Source organism: Dermacentor andersoni, chromosome 10 (genome assembly GCF_023375885.2).
Source record: "Dermacentor andersoni chromosome 10, qqDerAnde1_hic_scaffold, whole genome shotgun sequence".
In the NCBI taxonomy this organism is placed as follows: Eukaryota; Metazoa; Arthropoda; class Arachnida; order Ixodida; family Ixodidae; genus Dermacentor; species Dermacentor andersoni.
In genome coordinates, this window is record NC_092823.1 from 46,031,188 (window position 1) to 46,056,824 (window position 25,637).

A 25,637-nucleotide genomic window follows, 5' to 3' on the forward strand; every position below is an offset into this window, starting at 1 on the left:
TTAAAGAACCGGAGGTGATCAAAATTATTCCCGAGTCCACCATAATCCATAATAATCCTATCGTGGTTTCAGCACGCAAAGCGTCAGAATAATACATAACTTTTAGCAATGATCAGTGGCTCAGTGATTTTGAAAGCTGAGATTGGAGTTAACCTAGCTATGCATGCGCGTGCACATTTAGATGTTGAACATTACAGCGAAAAGAAAGGAAACGAAACACAAGCAAGAAACGCAGAAATAAACAATGAGTAAAGAAGCACCTGTCTTGTGGGAGCAGCAGTGACCACAGAAGAATGTCAACTGGATGTTTAGGTAATATATGACACTCAAAAGCAATAGAAAAACAGGGAAAACATAGACAAAATGATGTGTGATGTTATACTTGAGTATTCTCATGCAACAGTGTGAGTTTTAGCATCGCTTTAATAAGGTGCAATATTGGCGTGGGTCTTCTAAAAGTGCCCTGAACGAACAAAATACACATTGAAAGAGAGTTACACCTGCTGCCTCGAGGGCACAGTGTCAGCTAGTGCCATGAGTTTGTCCTTCATACTACATCAAATTATGCGGACCAACTTTCCGAACTCATTCACGAGATATGATAGACGAAAGAGAGTGTGTTCTGAAATATTGCCGATCACCTAATGTTCTCAGTCGGGCAGTAATAGCATCGTACTGAGTCCTCTGGCACTCATCCCTCGTAATAGATGCCATCATGAGCCGGCAGTATAGCTTTCTGATTTATGGTCACTACAGAACGCTAGAGTCACTGAACTTTTGAGTTTCAATACAGGGTCTATTCAAGGCGAATTCATTTACGCTCAGTGACCGTGGTTGGCTGGAGTGCGGGTTTGCTGCAATAAAACCACAGATTTGCCTGAAAGGCGAAGCTCTGATGGCGATTCCAAAACATTGTCTAGCTACACTTGAAGTAAAGTTCACCTACGCAAACATAAACTGATATCACTCAATGAGCGCCATCACTAGTTGTCACAGAATTGACCTGATGAAAAGTGTCGGTGGCGGGCAGCGATTGTTTCCTGCTGCTTCTCGCTTCACCGCGCCAGGGAAACTTGAGTTGAGACCACCCCTAATCCAAGGCGCGCAGAAATACCGCCCGCAGAAAATGACTATCTCGGCTCATTACTTACAAGATGCGGCGCCTGGCTCTGTATGCGCTACGCCACGGCCAGACTATAGGAAACTTCTCCTACTATGGCGCATGTTTATTCACGTGACCTCCAACAATAGGCGCTCGGGAAGACGGCACGCATCGAATTACCACCCGTCTCGGCTCACAGTCGCACGCTTTTCCGCGCACCTAGAGGAGACGGTGCGCGTGACCCAACCTTGTCACAAACACACAAACAAACACACACAAACAAACGCACACACGCACACGCACACACACTTTTGACGGAAAGACACAGTGAGGGCAATGGCGAGAATTCGCCTACAGTGTCCATATAATTGCTCTCTCAATATAAGGGCGCAGTTACGAATTAAGCAAGGCAGCCTTTTCTGAAATTTTGGTACCCACACGGACACTTTCAGACAGCGGTTCAGCGCATGCGTAATAAAATGACGGAAACAACAATAGATGTTATAGCAAGACACATTGTTGAACCTTTTCCCATCTCAGCATGCACACTGCAGAATATATCAATCAGTATTCTAGAGCAACCCTCCATACATAGCACCCAGACATTTACACAAACTAAGCCAATCTCTCGACGCAAGAGTTACTGCAACGGTGCTTTTGTAACTAATGTTGTGAAACAACTGTTTCAACAAAAATTAAAAAAAACATTATTCCTTCCCGGTATTCTCTTAAACCTACATTAAGCTGCCAATGTCCCACATTGTTTAAATTCTCACAATGCTTAGCAGCAGAAAAAATAAAAAGAAGGGACGTGCACTTACGTCTCAAAAACTTTCTTTTTCAAGGCAACAATGAAATAACATATTGCGTGTACTTACTCCTCGGGCAGGTGGTAGTGCAATCATCTTGAGTATCAAATCTGTTAGGGCAATCATAACAAACGAATCCCTTTTCGCATTGGTTGGTTTCATTGCTATAGCTCCAGCTTAAGAGGATGGTGTCGCAGCCTTCCACTGTTGTTTCCTTTAGGCATTTCTCATTGATACTGTCTTTGCCTGAGCAGAACGTAATAGTAGTTTGCATTTGAAATAATTTAACACACGGTATTCCAAATATAAACATTTGTTTTAATTGACAAGTCAATCATATCTCCGAATAGTAGGATCTAAACAGAAATGTGCGAAAAATGTCTTCCAATGACCATGGCAGTCCCGTAACGCCAAAGTTATTCTAATAGCCCAGAGGTGTATGTTATCAACTCGCATCAGAGGCTTAGGGAGACATTTTTATAAATATACAACGGGGAACATGACAGTTTAATCTATTTACAACGTTCAAGAAAACTGAAGTGTTAAACATGAGTTATTGTTGCGTACAGTCTTCCTAGTCCTAAGGGATATAAAGGAGCACGAATGATCCAGGGTGTGTAACTTTAACACAAAAAAGCAATCATAAGCAAGTATAAAAAAGCAATCATTATGCGCCAGTCAATTCACTTGAAGTCATGACCAGAATGATCTCTTACCTCTTTTTACGGCGTTCGCAAGCTGCGATGTAATGACAACTACGCCTAAAAGACGATTGACTGCGTATGCAAGGCCCATTTCATCTATCTATAATGTACGAGCAAGCGACAATAAAAGAATTCCAGTCTTCGGGCTTTAGCTTTTTACTGTCCCTCTGAAAAAACTTGCCGAAGTCTAGGTTCCAATAAATAATCTTCACATCAACCTAGGTACCTGTGATGCCCTCAATGTAATTAACTTTGCGTGGAAAAGAGACATCTCCAAAAGTGAAGGCTTTGGTAATACGAGTGCCTGTGAGTGAAGTGCCACCGCTTTGTATCCTACCGATTGTGCCTACCGTCGTTGTATTCTTGGAGGTTCTGCAGCAGCTGTTGTAAACAAAAGCGGTACACTCGTTCTTTTTTTTTTTTCATATGGCCAGTGTCCCACAAGGACGGCATAAGAGGCGTGGAGCGCATCTGATGTCAGCTGCGGTGTAACCGGTGTACTTCATATACTCAGGCGTTCTGTAAGATGACGTAGCGTTGAAAGGTGCTGGATAAGTACTGTAACCTTTCGTATATGCCGTATGTTTCGGGCGTTTTCAGGCATGTACATCATTAGCCTATTATATTTATATTATTTTAGTAATAAGTGAACGAGTAAGCCGCGCAGGATAATTGTTTTGTTGAAAAGTCCACACTGTCTCGAGGAATGGGTCCTTGTATTCTGCCGAAATTAGACCAGAAAGACGACAGTTACTTGAATTTCCTCACGCCTTGACGCTATTGTCGTTTCAATTATCGTCGTTGTTCATAGTCTGTTCGAGCCGACTTTGCTAGTTGAAGGCACCTCTTTCACACGCGCCGTAGATGACTGCGAAACTTTACGTGAGGCCACCTCTATGTTACTTATTTGACATAAATGGTTGTGCTCCATAATTTCCGTCCTCATTCGAAGTGCCTTTGTTCTTGAGTAAGAAATAGTTTATGACTGCCAGTACTTAGTTGTTTCCAGTAGGTTTTATCTAAATTAACAAGGTAAATACAACTTCTACGAAACGTATTTAGCACACTGCACATTGATCGCAGGATATCAAGGCTGATTTGTTTTCAGTTGGGGCAATTTCCCGTGCATGGTAAATAGTGCATAAGTTCCTGAACTAAACGAGCAAAGATATTAAAAGAAAAACTTTTCATGGCCAATAGTGTTGTACGTACGTACTTACAGAAGAAGGTAGCGCAAAAAGTATACAATAGTTGCGCTTGGTATTAGTTCCAGCCTGTGCCATTGTGTATTGTTAGCTTTACCTTTTTCTTTCATATAGGAGGCGCTGCGGTCGCTGACGCCGGAGGTGGCAGCTCACGTCGGCTCCGTCGATTTCTCGCCTTTGTGCCGGTCCTCCGGGTCCTACTTTGATAATTTTGCTACGAGTGGACGCAGCAGATCGCCAGGTTCACTTTGACACAAACCTCCACCCAACACCTGCCCGGCAAACCCCAGGAGAGTTTTCCGACGCCAGTGTCCTCGCCGCGTGCCCACCTTGGCCGAACGGGCTCAGTTCGAGTGCATTCTAGAAGAGTTAATTGTTGGGCTAGTTGGTTATCCATAATTGAAATTGTCCACTCGCCGCTAGAGTAAGCAGTGACAATTCATTCTCTTGATGTGCTGCACGTGCTATGTTTGAAGCTGTGACATTTCATACGATTTCAAAGTGACTCAGAATCCAATGGAATGTTATGTCGTGTTGGAGACATTTTGTTATGGCGTATGTCTTCTGTATTTCCTATGTCGCTGTGTTGTTTGCTTTTCTTAAGCTGATTTCACTTACGCGGAGCAATGAGGCTTGTGAGTCACTCAGAATTACCCATAGAAGTGGTTCTGACTGCTGATATATGTAGTCGTCGTCGTCGTTGTCGTCGTCATCACCCTCCTCCTCATCATCATCATCAGCCTATTTTATGTCCACTGCAGGACGAAGGCCTGTCCCTGCCATCTCCAATTACCCTATTCTGCACCAAACGATTTCAACCGATATGTAACGTAAAGAAGAAAGTATGGCGTAACGTTCAGTCGTTGCGCACGTTCTAAATTGGCAAAGCTTCTAACTATATTCTCTTGTTATGCAGGTAAACAAAACGCAGATGTAGAGATTTGTTTCCAGCATGATCCATCGGTATACACGTGAATGCGATCCACACAATTAGTGCAAAGACGAGATATGTAAATTGCTCTGTCACAATTACCGGCTTATCATATTTGCGACCTATTCCGGAAATTTAAGTGACTATTTCTGGAATAACTAGTCGCCATGTGGGATTAGTTACGCAAGTAGGCCAGTATTTGTACGCAGGCAGTAAGTTTTCGTGTCGCCGTATATCTTTATGTATGCGTGCAGCGCTTCTATCCTGAAGGTCTTGGCTTAGTGCATGGCTAGCGTGTTATATTGCCAAACGAAAAAAGTGACAAGCTTCCGTAAATCTGAGTGTATGAAAAGTGGGTTGCCTTGACTCAGCAATTGAAAAAACACTGGCAGATGCACGCGAAACTCCAACACATATGCGAAAGCTCCTGGCCAGCAACCTTGTCTCGCCATGTCTTTTATTCCCGATAGTGGCGCATACCCACCATCGGGGATCGGCCAAGAAGCAGGTGGTTTTCAGTATGCTTAGAAGTAAAGCGAAACTAGATTGAAATAGTGGAGCGTGGGACTATAGAACTGTAACTTAGAAGTGTAATAAAAATAATGTTATCAATTTTAATAAATAAGTTAACGTAAAGAATTGACATAATAGAAATTATTGATAATTTTAGAAATTCAGCAAGGTATTATTTTAGTATCTCCAATAAAATTGTAAACTGCAAGAAAAGGATCCCTGTGGCTGGATCCCTGCGAAGTCCCCCCAAAAGAAAGAATGGCCAGCAACCTTCGAATTATTTTCCCTAGACTACGGGATATGCCACGTAGAATAGGAGCAGAGTATGCTATTCTTTGTCATATGACCGGCCTTGTCATGTCGCCATAGTCATACAGTCGCTGCCATGCTTTCATTGTCAGACCGTCGTCGTAATGCCGTCATGGTCGCGCCATCACCGTCTCTCCAGCTTCGTCATCCAACTGTTGTCATGCCGTTGTCGTCCAACTCTCGTCGCCGTACTTCTTTCGTGTTACAGTCATCGTCCCGTCATGGTCATCAAGCACTTATCGTCATTCGATTGTTCTCACGCTGTTCTCATGCCATCCTCGCCACTGCGTCGCCGTCATACAGTTCTCGTCTTGTATTCGTTGTCATACAATAGTCAGGATGCTGTCGCTGCCATTCGTTTGTCATCGCTGTAACTCCGACATCCGGCTCTCGTCATGCCGCTGTGGTCATATCGTTATCGTCATGCCATCGCCATCATTGCGCCGTCGTCCTGCCTTCTTCGTCGTGTCATTGTCGTCCCTCTGGCATCTTCATCCGGTTGTTGTCATACAGTCGTCGTCACGACAGTGTCACCGTGCGGTCGTCATCTCATTGCCATCATCACGCCATCGTAAGGCTGTCGTCGTTTTGCCATCGTTATAATTTAAATAACGACATCTCATTATCATCAAGCCGTCGTCGCCCTACGCCGTTCTCGCTAGATCTATATCATTTCGTTTTCCCCATTCATTCCTCACTGCGTCAGCGCCGCGTAGTCGTCAGGCCTCCATGCTCATGGGGTACCTTTGCAAGCTAGAGCCATAGAAGACTAGGATTATATCGGAGTATGTGTCACATAGCCGAAGGAACAAAAGTCCTGTAAATACCACTGCGCGTGATAAATAAACGTGACTTAATGAACATAATATTTAGATACATTGCTTGATTACTACTCGCATAGCTACCGGTAGTCACCTTGAGGTGAGTTGTATCGTGATTCTTTTTATTGCTTTGTGTGGCCACTTTCTTAGACCACCAGGTTGTCTACTATTTCTCCATAGTACATGTGACGCATAAGTGGCGATCAGCCAGGAACCCTGTAAACACTTCACACTTACTCTGGTACGTTGCTTAGATGGTTGGGCCACTGCTTCACATCCCATCTCCCGTGCTTTCTCTTAGGTTGCATACAATATCTGTACTCCAAGTACAAAACTCAGGAATTTCCTTCTCAAAATAGGCCTAAATCGCGAGTGGTGGTTTATAAGGTCTTTCACACAGCAGCACATTTTTATTCGCTCATCATTCCGTAGCAAAACCAGTTTATTCTGCGTTGCCTTTCTCACTACATAGTTTATCAAGCAGAATACCTCCTCTTCAGGTTGCCTTGATACATACAATGTAAAAGACCTTTTATTTGTGTTTATAGAAATGGTAAAAAGTCCGGCTCAACTTCCGAACATGGGTGAAAAACAAAAATGACGGTGTACATTTGGTTGTGGTATACCTTAGATTCTCGGAAGAAGGAGATAAGTTTATCTACGCTACTGAAATCGGCCTTGTTGCTCGCAGCCCTGAAACCAGAGCCCTAGCGGGGAGTTATATCGTTGCCCGTTTTTGCACTAAGAGTCCCGGCAGATGTCGTGTTATATTTGTGGCCTAATAAGTTATGGGACCCTGCTTTACATTCGTCTTTGTGGCCTCTTCCTGTTTCTTTCTCATTTACTTCCCTTGTTATCTTCAACTTTATTTTCTGTCCCCTCCTTCGTAAAGAGTAGGCAGGCTTTGTGACACTCTCGGTGGCAGTCGCCAGCCTGCTCATTCCATATTTCCCTCCCTGTGTGTGTATGTGTGTTTTCATATAATATATTTATTATAATAATAATTCGGCTCGTTCAGACTGGTCCTGATGTTCGAGAGCATTAGCTTGCAAATTATTGCGTGGCGCCTACAACATTCGATATTCCGGAGCTCAGAGGATTACGTCTTCCTCCGCTGGCAGGTACACCACTGGATTTTCCCTCTTCATATCTTGACTGGGTTTTTCGGGGCACGATACGGCACTTCTACAAAAGATAGAATAAGAAAATCGTCCAACGCTGAAAAGTTAAACATGTGTAGAAGAATAACACTGCCAAGTGGTATTACACAAACTATACTATCTCATATAAATAGCGGTAACGTTATACTTGTACAGGATTTAGGTTGTCCATTGTATTCGCATGGTTGTAACCGACAATAATGGTTTGGTCCTCCCTATCGCATCCGCCACTCACGCTGCAGACTAACTTTTCTTTCTTTTCAGCTATCAAAATGAGGCGCAATACTTTTACGACTATATTTATTTAGTTCTAAATATCACAATTTTAACCAAATAAATGTCGGTATGGGCTTGTTATTCGTGTTTTCAACAAAGAAGACAAGCTTTATTGAACTGAGATTCACTGTAAATGAGAATATCATCTACCGGGGAATAATTTCAATAGGTGCAGTGTTTCGTTTAGTATATTCAGCGCAGAAAGTAAAATATTCCTCTACGCAACGCACAGTGAACCTATCTTAAAAACTTTTCATATTTCTTTCGTGTGCCAGTATTCGTCTTGATTCAGTACTCTGTTCAACATTTTAATACAATTTTATTACAATTCTTATGTTTTTAATTGCTGTTGTAAACGAGATTGACACTTATGTACAGTGGGTGTAAGAGTTCAATATCTCTACAGAGCTCTCGGCTTTAAAGTGACAACCTTCTTCAGCTACTTCGGCCACTTTTTATGAACGCTGGCCGTTCTTGCGCAATAAAATTTAGGGAGAAATGATCCGACAATGACTGTCAATGGTAAAACAAATAGCCTCTAAACGACGTAACGACACAGCATATTGCTAACGAAACGTTTATGTGAAGTTTCTAGTAGTCATTATGAAATATTAATTGCTTCGGCTTTTTGATGCATACAAGGTCTTTGGAATCGGCCGAACTTGCTATGACAGTCACTCGACTGGGTCGGCCTTAAATATCACGATTTGAAGTAGACTCCATGACGACGGCATATTGACGACCATGGAATGACGACAGCAGGATGACGATATTGACTTAATGATTATGCATGGTTTAACGACAAAAGGGTGACTAGGATGACATAATAACAAAGGAATAATGTGCAGTGCATGACCACGATGGAGTGGCGGTGGCACTGCGACACCGACGATACGACGCGAACCGTATGAAAAAGATACAGGGACATTTTTTCACTTAGTGGACGCAGGTTACGTGCAAGCACATAGTTGTTATTCCCTTTTTTCGCATTGCGCGTAAAAATGCTTTCCTTGTGCGTAAGGATGGTGGGCCTTTCAATACGGTTGAGCATTGGGCGAGTGGCATTGCTTTCTAAAACTGGTAGATCGCAACATAGAAAGGAAAAAATAGCAACATAGATAGTGGAGGAGAAGCAAATATTCTTTCTTCTCTCGTTTCCACAATCAATGCAAAGGCTCTTGTCTAGTTTACCTGCCTTCGCAAGTCATGCGCAGTGGAGTTAGACAAACAGCTGGTGGTTCTTCCTGGTAGTCCCACTACGGGCTTGCTGTTAAGAAGTGCAATAGCGTTATCGAATCTAGTAGTTCTTCATAATAGAGGCTGCTTCGTCTAAGGCAGCGCTTCAGCGCATCCCTAATTGTCCTTACGACACGCTCCCAGAAGCCGCAGCACCACGTAGCTCGTACCGCGATGAAGTTACACCTGATGCGGTAAGCAGATGCGTGGTCGTGGACGGTCTTGCTGAAGAGAAATTGCTGTTGTTTGGAACACGTGCGGAATGTCATGGTGTTACAGAATAAACTCTAGAAGGGAATGCCACTCGTGACTGTAAAACGACGAAAGGCAAGGATGAAGGATCGCGCTGTCGTGTCCAAGTTTATTTTTAGGTGTACTGCTCTGGTCACTGCAAAGGAGTAAACGGCAATATCAAGCTTCGCAGACTTGCGTGTGGCGGCAGTAAAGCGGGCCGCAATAGTCTACTGCCTCGACGTCGGACGGTGATGCTTCTACCATGCAGTCTTTCGGTAATGGTGCCAACAGGATCGATGCTGAAAACAAACGTCTACGACTACTCAGCAAGCACACTTGACGCACCTTCTTAACGGCTCGTCTTGACCTTAGGATCCAAAATCGCGACCGGAGGTTTAGAAGCGTAACTTGAACTCCGGCATGTAGAAGATGGACATGTGCTGCAGATGCAAACAACCATGTAAACACGTGGTCACTTGGTAACAGGATTGGGTGTTAAGTTCCTCTGGCCCATCGAGTTCCCGAAAGCTGTCTCTATCTCTAAGCAGCTCGTCCTGGTCAATATCCGGCGCTAAAGTCAGCAGGTTGGAATTTATTGACAACGGCTGGTCAGCGTGATGGGAGGCGACCTCGGCTGAGAATGTGGTTTTTTGACCCAACTTGAGCCTATAGCACTCCACGTGCTTCATTTCCAGTGACGCAAGAGGCGGAGACAAGCACGGCTGGTTTCGCGAAGCGTTGTAAATATACCTCAAAATCCAGCTGGTTACTCTGAGAAGGCTGGAGAATGAGTTGTAGTTTTCTTAGTCCAGCAGTCATATCGGTAGACGTACGGCTTGCGGTGAGACTGCGGTTGGGCACCCGGACGCAAATTTGCGGTTCAGGTCATGCACCGTCAGCGTAGCGCTAGGTTTCAAAGAGCAGTTGCCTTCTCGTTTGGCCAACCACAGAAGTCAAGTCCTCCACTTAGTTTCTCGTATTAGAACCGCTACTGCTACTCCGTGCGCCAAAGGTCAGCCGGGTTGTCTGCACTCACGCAGTGGCACCAAGTGTAGTTTTGGGTCGAAGTATCAATCTCACAAGCACGTTTCCTTAGGAAGGTCTCCAAGCGGTTAGCCTCACCATACACACAGTGTAATGCTGTCGTTGAAGCAGTCCTGGAGGATGCGACAGATGATGATACCTGGGGCATTTTCGGGATGTAATGCCATAAATTAAATAAAGACACGCAAGAAGTTCCAAACATGGTAGAGAAATCTTCTTCAGCAGTGCTAGGCGATACTTGCTATAAGGATCCTTACAGTAAAACTGCCATCGGCTAGTGGCTGGCGTACAAACACTGCAACTCCATACGCATGAGGGCTGGCGTCAGCGATCAAGTGTATTGTCGTGTCTCCATAATCTTGCGATGTCAGTGAGAGAGTGAAATGTAACGTTGAATGTGGCAGGAAGACAGGACAGACAGTTCCGATACCCAGTTCTTCCGCAAGTCCTCAACGTCAAGTTGTAGAGTCTCGTCCCAATCGATGTACTTTGGCCGTAGACGTTGGAACAGGAGTTGAGCTCGCATATGAAATGGAGCGATGAAGCACGATGAATCGAATAACCTGGCGAATGCCTGTAAGACGTTTCTCTTTGTCGGTGATTGAGCTGAAATGTAGGAAAGCACGGCTTGCGTGGCGAGGATGATGTCTCATGAGTGGTCGCAAAGCAGATCAAGCACATTGGACTAATAGCTTTGCTCACTAACATTCTCAAGTGAGAGGTCGTAGTTCCAGAACTTGGGGCAGAGCAGGCGGGAGTTCTGGCAACAGTTTGTCAGTTACACTTTTGCATCGGTAAAAATGGCATTCGCTGGCCGATAAATTTCCAATGCCTCTTCTTCGGAAGACGCACGTATGACGAAGTCGTCCACGTAAAATGACCGACGTAGGCGGGCTGCAAAGACAGGGTGCGTTGTCTTGCATGTTTCGAGGTGTAGCTTTAGGGTTGCTGGCAGAAAGAATGGGCTAAAAGACGCCTCGAAAAGGACCTGGGTCACGCGCCACTTGAAGATTGGCGGGACGGGATGCTGACCTATTGGTAGTCGGTCAGTAAATGTAGACCGTCTCTGTATTCTGATGGGATGCATATCTGGAGGAAGGCCGGCCGGGTGTCAGCGGTGGGAATGAACTTGCTGCATCTAAACTGCAGGCCCAGCTGCAGGATTTTGGGATCAAGCTTGATGTATTTATCGACCATGCCGTTCGAAGACGCTTTGCTGTATTCATGCGTTGAGGCATCTAACACGGCGCAGACCTTTGTAGTGCGGGCTTCGCGTCAGACTGCTGCATAATGACGCAGGTAATGACCGTCTGCCCTAGTGTTTCAGATGGCACTATTCTCCCCAAGTAGGTTTGCTTAAAGTACTCCCTGGTGGTGGTATCGTATTCCTATATAAGTGCCGGGTGACGTTCGAACAGCTGAAGCTGACGCCTGAGCCTGCCTTCAGCTACAGACTAGTTCGTACATTACCTGAGACCTGACATTTTGACCACCAGCGGCTCTACCTAGCGCCCTGCACTCTTGTGCACTGCGCTGCGAAAGTGGATGAGCAGCGGGTGCTTGTTGATCTCGTGGCCCTCCTGTCTGTTGGTTATACGAATGCCATCCAGCCGACACATGTCTTATGGGTCTCCAGGTCGGGTCTCCACTTGCATTGGCGTTACGTGGTGACACAGGGTGGCAGACAGCGTATAGTCAATGAGCCAGCCAGATACAGTGCTTACTGCACATAGGTTGTCGGTGAAACGTTCGACGCGTCCGGTCGCTACCTTCCAATAACAGTCTGAGCCGATTAAAGCGCTCATGCGGCCACAGAGTGTGACGTTTACCCTCTGGCATTGGTAATGCCGGGGGGTTGCACCCGCCGAATGTAAACACGTCCAGTTCTTCATTCCCAGTGCTAGGCAGATATAGCTGCTGCGATAAGTATTTACAGAAAAATTTCCGTTTGCTGCAGGTGTGAAGCGGCAGCCTTACTGCCATGCGGCCACGCTTTCCGGACGCTCATACTGTGGCTGTTTTGGCAGCACAGATGGCGATGGCGTGCTGCTAGCAGGAGCAGTGCTTTTCTCGTTTTGTGGCCGCCTCTCGGTTTTCAGCTCCAAGAGGAGTAGTTGATGGTGGACTGTAGGTATGCGTCCCCAAATATCGTCCCCAAAGATCCACAGTCGTCCCCACATATCGCACAGTGCAGAAATGTGTCCATCGGTCACACTTGAGCCGCGCTGCCGTTCGGCAACAGTGAGCAATGTGCCCCTGCTTCCCGCATCTAAAGCAGCAATTTTTTATGGATAGCCGTGGGCTCTTTTCCTCTGCTGATAGCACGGCCTCGCAATCAGGCATCACGTGTCCTGTGAGACTTCAGAGGGGACACGTAGTCTGTTCAGGCATTGAAGTTGCAACTCGCAATGAAGACCGTTCTACCAGTGCTAGGGTGGATGGTCTATGAGGTCATAAGCAAACCTTGAGGTTTGCTGACGACCTCCCTGGAGTGGGTTTCTTGCCTGACACTCGACTCCCTTCACTACTTTCACTTGGTTTGGCTTCACGTGGTTTCACTTGGCTTCACGTGGTTTGTGCCTAAAACGCGAACGAATTATGGTCGCCAAATGCTTAGCTACATTCTTCCACAGACGTTAAATAACACGCTGTGAATTGATGTTAATTTATATACTGCTGACACTTATGTCATAGTGCTTTGTGCTTGCTTTTGTTTTGCCTGTAATGTTCAAATACCGTTTCATTTGTGTCAATGTTGTTATTGCGAATGCTTTACACATGCTGTATGATATACTGCGATACTGTTGCCAAGTCATTGTAGGCTGCGTCGACCTCTGTCAAGCCTTTCTTCTGGCTTTTTGTCGATGCACCCAACATTCTCATGACGATGTTGAATAAAGAATTGAAAGAATTGAAAAAAAAAGACTCCCCAACTTCTCTACTGGCGATGTGATATTGGCATGCTCAAATTCTTGATCAATCATACTGTTTGAGCCCTGCTACTTCATAGATAGCCACTGCAACACCATGGCATCCAAGATACTAGGGATAGGGGAGTTTCTACGGAGTTTCGAATGGAGCGCTACGATTCCAATACCATATATTGCGCCATGGCATCATTTGGCATTGTGGCTGACCACGAGATTATAAGCTAGCATGCCTTCTGATGGGCCCATAAAAATTTTGTGGTTCGAAGCAGGCAAGTGGATATGCACGAGGTTCATCATCTTAGAATGCTTCTGCCCCAACATTTTGTAGGCACATGGCCAACCCGATTTTGGTTGCCCTAATTGTGGAAAGAAATAAGAATAGATCCTTTTCACCTGAAGGTGTATCCTGCATAGCAAATGCAGTGTTGAAAATATAGCATGGGTTGCTTGAAATGTGTCTTTCTTTGATAATAATATGCCCTATCATGGTACCTTGAGATACTCTACTTCTACAGGATGCCGCAAGAATAGCCGAACAACTCTATAATTACGATATTATGTCTTCTACAAAGCTTATGATTTGAACTCCTATCTGAAGTTCAATTCAGACCTAGTGTTGTAAACCATATAGCAGGGAAAATAGCTGTTTCTCAGACGTTTAGTGTTACACAGCTATGATCTAGTGGTTCTGTATTTCTGGAGAGCCGTAAAAAATTTTAACTTTTACCAGTCTTGCCGATTTGCACACCTATGACGAGGAAAATATTACGTGGTAGTGATCCGCTCTTCCTTGCCTGATAATAATAAAGCAGAAGGTAGGTGCACAAGTAAAGGTAGCATAATGGATTTTGAATTGCCAGCGCGAATTTCCACCACCACCCAAAACCCAGGATGATATTATAGCAGACCTCACAGACTGTGAAACGTGACGTTTTAAGCCTTTCTAGGTACTGAATAGTTTTGGTGAATAGAAATTCACGGAAGTAAAATTTCTTTAGACCGATAGCTTTATTTAGCGGCTCTACCCCCCTCCCCGCCACCCCCGTTCCCACGCTATAATTTGTACGTTGTTGGCCATTTAGATGACCTTGAGGCTGTTTTTCACACATGCTCTTATTAATATATGAGACGCGCATTCAGCTTCGCTCTCTTCTGCTTTTTTTCTTTATTTCCATCGCGTGATGCATTGCTCTGCCTGTGCTTGCAAGTTCAAAGCATTATAATTTTTCTGAAAATGTTCAACTCGAGGATACCGCGTTCAAACGTTTTCATTTCAACGAAGGGCTATCTTATAGATTTTATAAATTATTCGAAGAGACTTCGCTATACTTACCATGACATTTTTTCCGGGAATAGCTGTATTCATATAACTTTTTCTTTTCTGATCCACAGCCGGTGAAAAACAGTATTAGATCCATTTTTCCTGCCTTTGTCTTCCTTTCTTCAAACCATTTATCTTGACAACTTGCCCCCCATGCCATCCAGTATCTGCAGTTTCTTTTGTTGCGTCTAGGTTTTTTTGCTTTTACTGCGAGAGAAAATCAAAAGCGCATGCACGTTTACTAAAAACCACTTGCTCACTACAGGACACACAAACTACCTAAGTGAACGTTTTCGTGCGAAAAGCTGGATATACAAGAACCCAAAACAGACAGGCGCTACCAATAACTGCTTTTTGTTTATTCTTGTTCGGCCCTTTTGTGAAAATTTAATTTTAGAACTCAAGCCATAGTAAACCATCGGTAAATCCTTCTGCTTAATGTGACTGCATGTAAAGAGAACCATGTCCGGCTAAGGTTGCATTATTGTGTTATTACGGGACATTTACGTCAGCTAGGACAAATACTGAGGATAGTTACTGTGCATAATAAAGAAAGAGCACAAAGTGGTTAAAAAAATACGGGATGCTCTAAGGGACGCTGGCTTCCAGTTGTATCTCCTTCCGCCCATAAATCTTGCCACTGCTTAGCAAAGATGACTTGGAAATCGGTGCCTATGTGATCTATTCCCTTAACTTTATCTCCCCTGTTTCCTTTGCTTGATTTGATATGTCCTCACCCGCAACCGGCCAAGCTAACAAGCAATTTATAGCATATTACCATAATTTCTACTGTGCTCATAAGCTTTCTTTGTTGCAGCAGCGCCCTATTTATGAGCCCATAGTAAGTATGAGAAGAAAATTCACCGACGATTACGGTACTCTCTAATGCGAAAATTGAGCCTCGCTGTACACGTGTTTTCACTTTGCTATATATTGGCTGACGCTGACAATTTGTCTCGTGCGGCACGTCGCAAACGGAGCTCAGTGTGGGGCGAATGCCTCGCTACTCGGGAGATCAAGAGAGAAGCGCGTGGGAGACGCGTGGTTCCCAGCCACAGCAGCCGCAGCAAACGACCTCCGCCCATGCTTCGCTTTGTTTCCATACTGACGACGCGCGCTACGCTGGCACCATCTCGTAGCCATCGTTGACGCACTGCCCCTGGTGCGCGGTACTTCGCTTTTCTTCTCTCTTTTTCCCCATAACGTCCTCCTCCGCTTTCCTTCTCGCGCTCTCTTCGCTCTCGCCGCTTTTTTCACACCCGGCTGCGGTCCACGTTCGCTCTTATCTTTCGCTCTGCTCTTTCCCCCGGTTACAAACTAGGGCGCCGAAGCAGACGCTCGCCAGAGAAACGAGCGCCTAAGCGCTGCTCTCTAAAAACTGTATCAGTAATTTTTTGTGAACTGCTGTTAAAGATTTGTTGGGAATGAGCTTCTTTTTCTGTTCGCTCACGTCGTCCAATCCCTCATTGATAAGTTCACAATCTCCTTAATCTCTAAGCTATTCCACTTTAGAGCCATTTTGAGTCCCCTTCATTTTTCACAATGGTTAGATGCTTTGAGTCATGTTTCGATTTAGTAGGTATCATGTTGGTTAAACGGTCGTGTGTATTTTAGGCTGAGCTCTCTAGCATGTACTTTCTGACAACTTCCCGTAGCAATGAAAGAGAAACTATTTAGGCGAACACGCACATTTAGGAACGCTCCTGAAACAATCTACATTCTCATTCGCGTTAGTTTATGATGGGTAACAGCAAACAATAATATCCTATTTACAACATGAACATAAAGCGAATTACAATAGAGTGTTAAATGTTACATTACTTTAATGCATTGCCTTCTGCGTTTCAACGAATTAGGTACTATTGTACGTGAAATGTATCAACATTCAGTGAACGTTACAAATATCCTAAAACTACCAAATGCTGCCGGAATACGTGGAGCAGTAATATATGCCGAATCTACGCCCATGTTGCTTTCCCTACATTGCCATAAAAAACTACCCGCGATGTTGATTGGATTCTTCTTCCACGGTAGCGGCATTGTAACAAGTTCGGTTAATGTAGGAGAAACCTTTAATCAACTCAACTTTGAAATGAACCTGAGAAGCTTTTTGCTGCAATCCTTTTGCAGCGAAGGCGAGGATTTAGGGCTTATTATGCGAGATACCATCTCTTATAGTATGGTAGCTGTTCACCAGCCGAAAAATGCAAGCAACCAATGTTAGCACCCCTCGCGTGTCCAAGAGCCCCGGTTTATCAACGCCTTCGTAATGTTGATGCAAGTTTCAAGGTGCGGTGGCCCATAGTTAAAAATTCACAGCATAAAAAATTGAAGACCATGCGAAACCTCAAACGGACAGACAATGCAATGCTTAGATACGTGCACTCATCCTTGTCAAAGATAACTTTGCCATCGTTCGCTTTTAAGGCTGACCGCTACAGATGTCATGCAGTGTCGTTAGGGAACGGGGTAATATGCAGAAAAAAAAGCGATGCACAATACATAACATTCCTTGATTAATATGCACTATAAGGGACAATATACAGAAGTGTGGCACCATTCGTTATTGCTAACTCAGAGAGCTGCCCACTTGATAGTTCCGTTTTCACAAATCTTGCGGTTTTCAACAGCGCGCATTAAAAATTTGATGACATAAACAGAATATTCGCGGCAACAGTGACTAGAATTTTACATTTTTTAACTTCAACAAGCTTCATGGATGCGGGTGCATTGGTTGCCGAGAAAGAAGGATTTTTTCATTCTCATGTATTTATATTGGAAACCACGAACTAAAACTCCCTCTTGGCGAGATACATAGGGAAAACTCTGGAGGAATGTCGGACGTGCATCCGTAAAAACAATTCCAGATCCGTCTAACATACTTCTAAAAAGAATTTGGCAGCGACGCGACTATCGCCTCGAGAGCCGGTGCATAAGAAGAAGGAGGCTCGCGTGCAGGTCGCAGGAAAAAAATAACACACTAGCGCGCTAGAACTTAGCGTCCGTGGTACGTGCCTCTCCCAAAATACCGCGGCACCACGGCTGGCCCTCCTAAATAAACCGTGGCTACGGCGACTACATGTTAGAGCCATCACTCACAAATTGGTGACACCGGACAGCCGAGCCCAGCCATGCCAGCGTCAACGCAGCGACTCTAACAAGGCGAGAGTGACGTGGCCTCACGCGTTCCCGCAGACCTCACGTGGTTGTACGGCGTCCGGGAATTGTACATCGACATGCCGGACATCTGGTTCATCCAGCTCGACAGTAATTTCCGTCTCGAGAAGGTTTCAGGCCCCGGCTGCGTTCCAGGCTCCGGCTGCCACCCCCGGCCCCGACTTCTACGAGGACTTGCGGGCAGCCGTCCTTGCTCACTAAACCATCTCGAGTGCTCAGTACCAAGAGTTGTCGCCATTTGAACCGTCTCGTCATTCCATGTCTTGTCGTCCTACATCGCCTGCGTCCACCCTTGCCATTGGTCAGCGCGCACCGGCCCCAGCATCAAATAACTACTCGGACCGTGGGCCTCCTATCTAGCTCAAAGGCAGCTGCGCAGCAACCTTTTCAAAGGGATTCACTGCGCCAAACCCAAACACTTTAGGCCATTATACGGCCCGCCGCCATCCTTCCTTGGACGTTTCCGCAATCAGTTCATTTTGCGTTGGGGGACGCCTCACCGAGCACCATACGGTCGCCGTCCCGCCGGCTCTAATAGATGAAAATTTCATTCTCCCAGGGCCGCCGAAGCCACAAGCACTACCTTCGCGATCCCTTCAGCTACCACCATCACCCTGATACTATCGACCACACCTTGGAAGAGCTACGTTGCTTAACCTGCGCCATTGGCAATATCGGTGCGCCACTAACGTATAAAACTAACTCATTTCTACACTTTCCAAAGATTTAGGCGTATTCAACTTTCTTAAAAAATTATTTTTGTCTAGCAATGAGTTTCAAGCTAAAGTTAGACTTGTATTTCGGTTGTACTTACCCATAGAGCAGACTTTTTTGCATTCATTTTGATCATCAAATCTGTTAACACAGTCATTGCAAACAAAGCCTTTCTCGCATGTTTTGTTTTCACTGTTATAGCTCCAGCTTAGTAGAATGGTATTGCAGTCTTCTACGGTAGGTTCCTTTAGGCACTTTGTATTTAACATTGGGGTACCTGGGTAGAATTCAGAGGCAAGAAGCAGTTGAAATATTCTTAGCAAGGCCCAACCAGCTGCTCACTAAATTCAAATAAAATAATTAAATTATGGGGTTGAACGCGCCACATCCATTTTTTGATTATGAGGCACGCCGTAGTGGAGGACTCCAGAAATTTCGACCACCTGGGGTTCTTTAACCTGCGCCTAAATCTAAGTACACGGGTGTTTTCGTATTTCGCCCCCATCGAAATGCGGCCGCCATGGCAGGGGTCTCATCCCGCGAGCTTGTGCGGAGCAGCCCAACACCATAGCCACTGAGCAACCACGGCGGGTTAGCTGCTAACTAAACCACCGCCATTAATTTTACAGCAAATTCACGTAAGCAGGATTTCTTAGGGCAAAAATAGGCGTGATTATACGCCAGTTTACTGTCGAGTGTTAATTCCATTTCGATGAAATTTGTTTTGAAGGAATGTGGATCAGTATGTTTTATATTTAAATCGATACCTTCCAACCTACTACTTTTTATCGAAGAAGCCTTTTAATCAATCCTAAACACATCTAAGTATGATTAACGTCACGTTGCGTCTTTCACTCACACCTCTGTAGTACTTAGAGCATGGTCACTTCAAGAAAGCAAAATTTAGTACGAATGAAATGCAACAACAAGCCTGTCACTAGGTTTGAAGACGGCCGTTCTCACCTTTTGCGCCGGCGTTTGCACAGTGGGATTGGGCGACAAAAGCAAATAGGAAGAGATACGCTGCTTGGGTGCGAAGCATTCCAGCAGGTGTGCATGCCCCAGGAGCCCGTCACAATAAAAAGTTGCACACTTACGGTGCACACTTTACTCTTGTTGTCCCCGCAAATTTATGATAAACCGGGCTCAGGTCCTATGCTCACATAAAAATGCGTGATCGATACGTTTTCTATGTTGTGGACTCGATAGGAAAGTGCACGTCAAGGATATCTAAGCGTGCAGTAGTGCGAGCAAGCCCAGTGCCACCAGAATGTTTTAAGCGCGATGAGTCATGATATATTGCCGACCTGTAGGCTTCGGAGCAGCTGTTTTATAAACAAAGAACATTGCCTGGGCTTCTTAAGTTGACGTGCGTTGATGCAAAGGCAGCATAAAAAGCGCCGGCGGTTAGCGGGTGTCTGAGCAGCTGCCTCGCAAACGTGCTTCTTCAAAGCTGTCATCGCATGTCTTGCGACCGGGCATGTTCTGCAGCATACCATGGAGTTTGAAGCTTGCGCAAAATTGGTTGCTGCAATTGTTTTGTACTACGTGTTCATGCTTCTTTGGGTTCGGAATAAGGTATTCTGACATGTTGCAGAGCTCTTGACTTAAAAGAAAGAAGATTCTTGGGCGCAGTGATGACGCAGCAAGGCTGAGTACGGACGGAGACAGGAATAGAAGGAATGGCGGTGCTCTTGTTTAGTTTCTCTTTTCAGTTTTGTGTTTGTCTCCGTCGCTTGCGCTCATGCAGCATAACGGTAACACATGTTGCTGAGGTTGCAATCTGTTGTGCACGCTCGTTTTTTTTGTGGATGTAAAAACCTGGAGGTAAAAAAATGGTATTATATTTACTCTACATTGATCAAGCCAAGTGATTTTGAAATGTTTTATTGACATGTCTAAATTTCAATTATTAAACAGAAGACGGAAATAAGAAGATGCAACGCACATGTTGAAGTAAACGTGAAGCGAAGCTTATTGACGATTATTGAAAAGTGAAAGTTTCATGACTAACTACGTTGCGTACCATATAGTTTATTTTCATCTAATGCGCGTAAATTCATGCAATGTTCAAGTTTATCCAGCACAAGAGTCTTAACTTTATTCTCATGAAATTTTTACGTATATTCACTGAATTTCCTTTGGAAATTATGCCATAATAAGAATCCCAAATCAAGTGAATACACAGTGTGAGAGCGCTGGGACGTTGTGGAGACGGGGGCGTTGTATGATGCTTTTTGTGGTAAGAATGGCGATGACAGGTCCTCACACAAAAGAAAATAATGAGCTATACCACTGTCTGAAGGTGCGCTGTTAACCCACCTCTCGAATATCACCACTACAGCTGCTGAGGTGGCCATGCAATGCTTTATGGCTTTAGGGTAATGGAAGTAGTGCAAGATTAGCGTAACGGTAGGAAGGGGAGCAATCGCAATTTCCACACCACATCGCCACCCATAGCGGCGCTGCAACAACATTGTAATCAGTTGCTGGGCTGTCCATTTTATGTACGAAATGTTAGAAACGTCGCAACCCACGCCGAAAGCTGGCGTCGTCGCGGCAGGCTGTGCAACAGTAGACAGGTTTAGTATAGTGTGTAGCAGCAAGCGTAAGGGCTTAGTGTTGGCGTTTTGGATCTGCTACGTTTGGATCTCCTACGTACGAAAGCATTTTATCGGGATTTAGCGTTCAACGCTAACGCCGTTGCCACGTTGCCTTACGTAAGGCAACTCGGCAGTGCCGGTCGAAACGAGAGCGGCCAAGTGCATTGAAAATGGCGTACTGGTGAGAAATAGGCGCGTTGTTTTGAGATACATTCTCAATTAGCGGCGCGGTACGCTTAACGAGAGAGTACGCTCATGTTTGCTGTAGCCGAGTCATGCTCATGTTTGCTGTAACCTGTCTTTTGCTCATACGCCTTAGTGAGGCATTTGCGTACTCGGCATTGGATCAGCTCGACATTTCGTATGGATTGGGCTTACCAGTACTTTGTGGTTTTACATATGTAGGTGGCGCCATATACATTTGCGGTAGCGCAGGCGTTTTGTTCCTTTCCACTATGTTAAAGGACTAGTTTGTGCCGCCAGGTCAGGTCCTCACACAAAAGAAAATAATGAGCTATACCACTGTCTGAAGGTGAGCTGTTAACCCACCTCTTGAATATCAGCACTACAGCTGCTAAGGTGGCCATGCAATGCTTTATGGCTTTAGGGTAATGGAAGTAGTGTTATATTAGGGTTTTGCTCCTTTCCACTATGTTAAAGGACAAGTTTGTGCCGTGCAGTGCAGCCTTTATTATCGTTTGCGTTGCGTCGCATGCTAACTGTTACGCAAGCGTTTTGCTGTCTAGTGTATAACAGCTGTGTCTTACCAGTACTCACCTACGGGGCAGAAACCTGGAGGCTTACGAAAAGGGTTCTGCTGAAATTGAGGACGACGCAACGAGCCATGGAAAGAAGAATGATAGGTGTAACGTTAAGGGATAAGAAAAGAGCAGATTGGGTGAGGGAACAAACGCGGGTAAATGACATCTTAGTTGAAATCAAGAAAAAAAAATGGGCATGGGCCGGACATGTAATGAGGAGGGAAGATAACCGATGGTCATTAAGGGTTACGGACTGGATTCCAAGGGAAGGAAAGCGTAGTAGGGGGCGGCAGAAAGTTAGGTGGGCGGATGACATTAAGACGTTTGCAGGGACAACATGGCCACAATTAGTACATGACCGGGGTAGTTGGAGAAGTATGGGAGAGGCCTTTGCCCTGCAGTGGGCGTAACTAGGCTGATGATGATGATGATGAATCTTTACCGGGGAACGTTAGCCAGGAGCGTTGCGTGCTTCGCGTTGCGGTCCCGAGCACCTTATAATCAGTTATGCGGTTCGGATGCTTTCGTTTTGAGCTTGTTCTTTACTGAAACTAATGCTCTTCCGTATGTGGTGTGCTGGATTCGAAAGAATGTAAGCACTGTTCCTTGCACGTTGCCGCGTGCTCATAGCGTCTGACTTACAGGGCTATGAGCAATTACACTTTTTGCTTCATTAGGATGTATGAGCTATTGATGATTGTTTTTGCTTATGGAGAACAAAATACACGTAACTCGAATCATATCGAGCTTCGCTGTGAACGTATTACACATATCATGCAATATATGGAGATTTTCTGCCACTTGAGCCACAGTAGCAGGTAAACTTTTTGTCGGATTGGCCATAAATGGGCACATACCCTGATGTGCGTACCAAATAACTAAGTCAAGATTATTAGGCAAAGGAAATAACGTTGAATGCGATGCGTTGTTGCCAATTCAAAAAAGAAAAAAAAAGACAAACGGTATGGCATATGTTTTTACTGGCGTTTCGGCCGGAGGACCTGCCTTCGTCGGAGTGAATGCAAGTGTAGCCGCGTCACACTCATATCTAGACACCAGACACTTGTAACTTTGTCCCACACGAACTTGCGCATATTGAAACTCTAGTAAACCAAAATGGTAAGCGAGTACATGGTGGTAAAATGTGTTACTAGTCAGGCAGGTACTGACGATTCGGCCCCAGGACCGAAGCGTCAGTAAAAACATATGCCATAACATTCTTCTTCCCTCATATATATATATATATATATATATATATATATATATATATATATATATATATATACACGTACACGCGTGTGTGTGTTGTAAAAACACTTAGCGACTCACCCGGCACTCTAAACCCGATTTCGATTTGTATATATCTGGTGGTTTCCTACGTATTTTTTTTTGACACTAAGTTTTACAATTATTCTTTTAAAAGTTTGGAGACGGGAAGACCGTGTGCATATTTAGAGTCATTGGCAATTGTTGCGTTCAAGACGCAATATATTTTTGAAACATCTTCATCCGCAAAGACGCAAAGCTGCTTGAAGCTCAGAAGCGGACTTTTAGGCGAATGGATGTGCGTTCATCAATCTCATGTTCCCTGAACGGCCATACTTACAGGCCCCATAGACACTAGTGCCATGTTTCCCACTAGTGCATTTTTTAGGACAACTATGGAACGGAGCTCACTTACCACCTCTCTTATTCAACAACTCTGGCGTGTACTTAGGAAGCTCTTTCGAAATGACTCGGGAAAATAAGTGTATCATATGTTAGTTTTACACAGTTTAAAAGGTCTTGTGTTAAGATTACGCGGATCGTGTGAGGCTGCCATTTTAAACGCAACGCTGCAACACGTCAATCTTGTTGATTTAAAGCAGTTTGCCACTGCTTTCGAAGAAATCTGTAGGTGGTGTGCCTGCATTAATAAATATAACAAGGTCAAGAGAACTGGTGAGATATCTCGAGTGCTTCCACGACAGTCTGCAGCGATACAAATTGCTCTGCTTGGCATAGAAGACGCATACTTAAATTTAGTATTACTATTTTAAGAGCGGTGATATAATGTATTTATTTAAATAAGATATATTTCGTGATTTGAATACTATAAATTCATAAATTTATTGGCCAGCCGTGTTGCCCATAAGTGGACCATATGCAATCATGGTGCTAAACATAGTTTTAATTGCACCATACATTGGAGGACATAAGAGGCGAAAAGTGGCCTAGTAATGCTTGAGGGCGCCTTGAGGCCCGTACACAGGGCTGCATACACTAGAATATGTGCTTGGTGTAAACGGGTAATGGAATACAATGAAGTTTACAGCAGTGTAGAAAAAAGAAGGAGTGATAATAAACACAAAAAAATATATTATATACATACAATTTACCTGACGCAGGTATTACAAAGATATTCTCAATATGTTTGCAATAATAAAGGTAGAATAACTTCAAACAAGCAAAGTTTGCAGGTTCGACTTGCATTGCGCCGGACCACTTAAAGGTGTTTATCCATCACTTATTGCCTTAACGCCACCATTTGCGCGAATGTCCCACAGGAGCAAAATACCGCAACTTGCTCTAGTGTGACTAAAGCAATCCACGTAATAACTCACTGCAGCAACCACGTAATTTCATGAGAATGGGATCGAGCTTCTTTGAAAATTTGTTTAAAAATTCTGGCCGAAAAACAATCCATTGTCTGAGGCCAATAGAACATGAAACCAACCAAGCGGAGCGTCCGGAACATTGGCTAACACTACATTACAGCGCCGACACGGTACACCGAAAGTCAAATGATGCAGTTCGCCATCAAAAAAAAAAAAAAGAAGGACGACAAATAATTCCGAGGAGAGCGACAACCAAGAAACCGTCTCGACAAGAGATCCACACCACACACGCACACGTACCCACTGACAGCTATCAGACAAGCAGCGGAGCAGTCCAAACTAAGCGTGGTTCCAGCGATGACAACGCTCAGTTTCGCAGGAGGAGCGCAATCGCGGAATATTATGTAAATGCCCGTTTATTTTGCGGAGCCGAACGCATCGACACAGGACATTTCTAAAGTTCCAGCACGGCAGGTCGACCGACCGCGTCATGAAAGCAGCCGTCACGCAGCGAGCAAGGGCGCGGCATGGCAGGCAGGCGGCGCTGACGTCACAGCCCAGCATGACGTCACACGCGAGAGGGCGCCGCTGAAACTTTTTGGACTTCGCCGACTGGGGAGCACCGAAGTGAAAACTCCAGGTGTGTTGAGCGTGCGCTAGAGCGTCACAGGGGGCCCAAAATCACATGTTTGCAGGGGATACGAGGCATAGAAACGTCGCTGTGATAAATGAGGGTGTGCAAGGTCATTCGCGACGCACCTGCGCGCCGCTGTCGAGACGTCACAATTTGACTACGCTATCGCTTACGTGCTCTTAGAGGCTGTTTTTTGCGGCGCTCTATTTTTTTGCCTTTAGGTTTTTAATAACGCTGCTACGATAATTGCCAACTCGGGAGCTGTAGGTAATTGTAACAAAATAGAATAAATACTTTGGAAGTTAGCAGAGCTAAACTCCATCCTAACTCTTTTTTGGCAAAGACGGAATGCGGCGTCGGGATCTCTATCAATTTGTGTTCAATTGTAGTAAAATAACAGCAATCAGTGCCGTGTGCTTCGGAGTCCGTAAGTTTTTTCCTTGAAGCGCAATTGCCAATTGTGCTAGAGTAAAAATTGCCTTGCGTACACCTACCTCATTCTGACAGACTTCATCGTGCGGATTCTCGGCCAGCAATGCGCAATTTTTTTCACGTC

The 25,637-nt window shown here is 44.8% G+C and overlaps 1 long non-coding RNA gene across 1 annotated transcript; it reads right to left on the reverse strand.

Annotated features, from left to right (window-relative positions):
* Positions 1-6,818: 6,818 nt before the first annotated feature.
* Positions 6,819-19,770, reverse strand: LOC126543141 (uncharacterized). Its single transcript, XR_007601945.3, has 4 exons — positions 19,450-19,770; positions 18,587-18,763; positions 14,608-14,802; positions 6,819-7,579 (listed from the first exon to the last, which is right to left on the reverse strand). It is a non-coding gene; the product is annotated as an uncharacterized lncRNA (long non-coding RNA).
* Between the last annotated feature and the right edge of the window lie 5,867 nt (positions 19,771-25,637).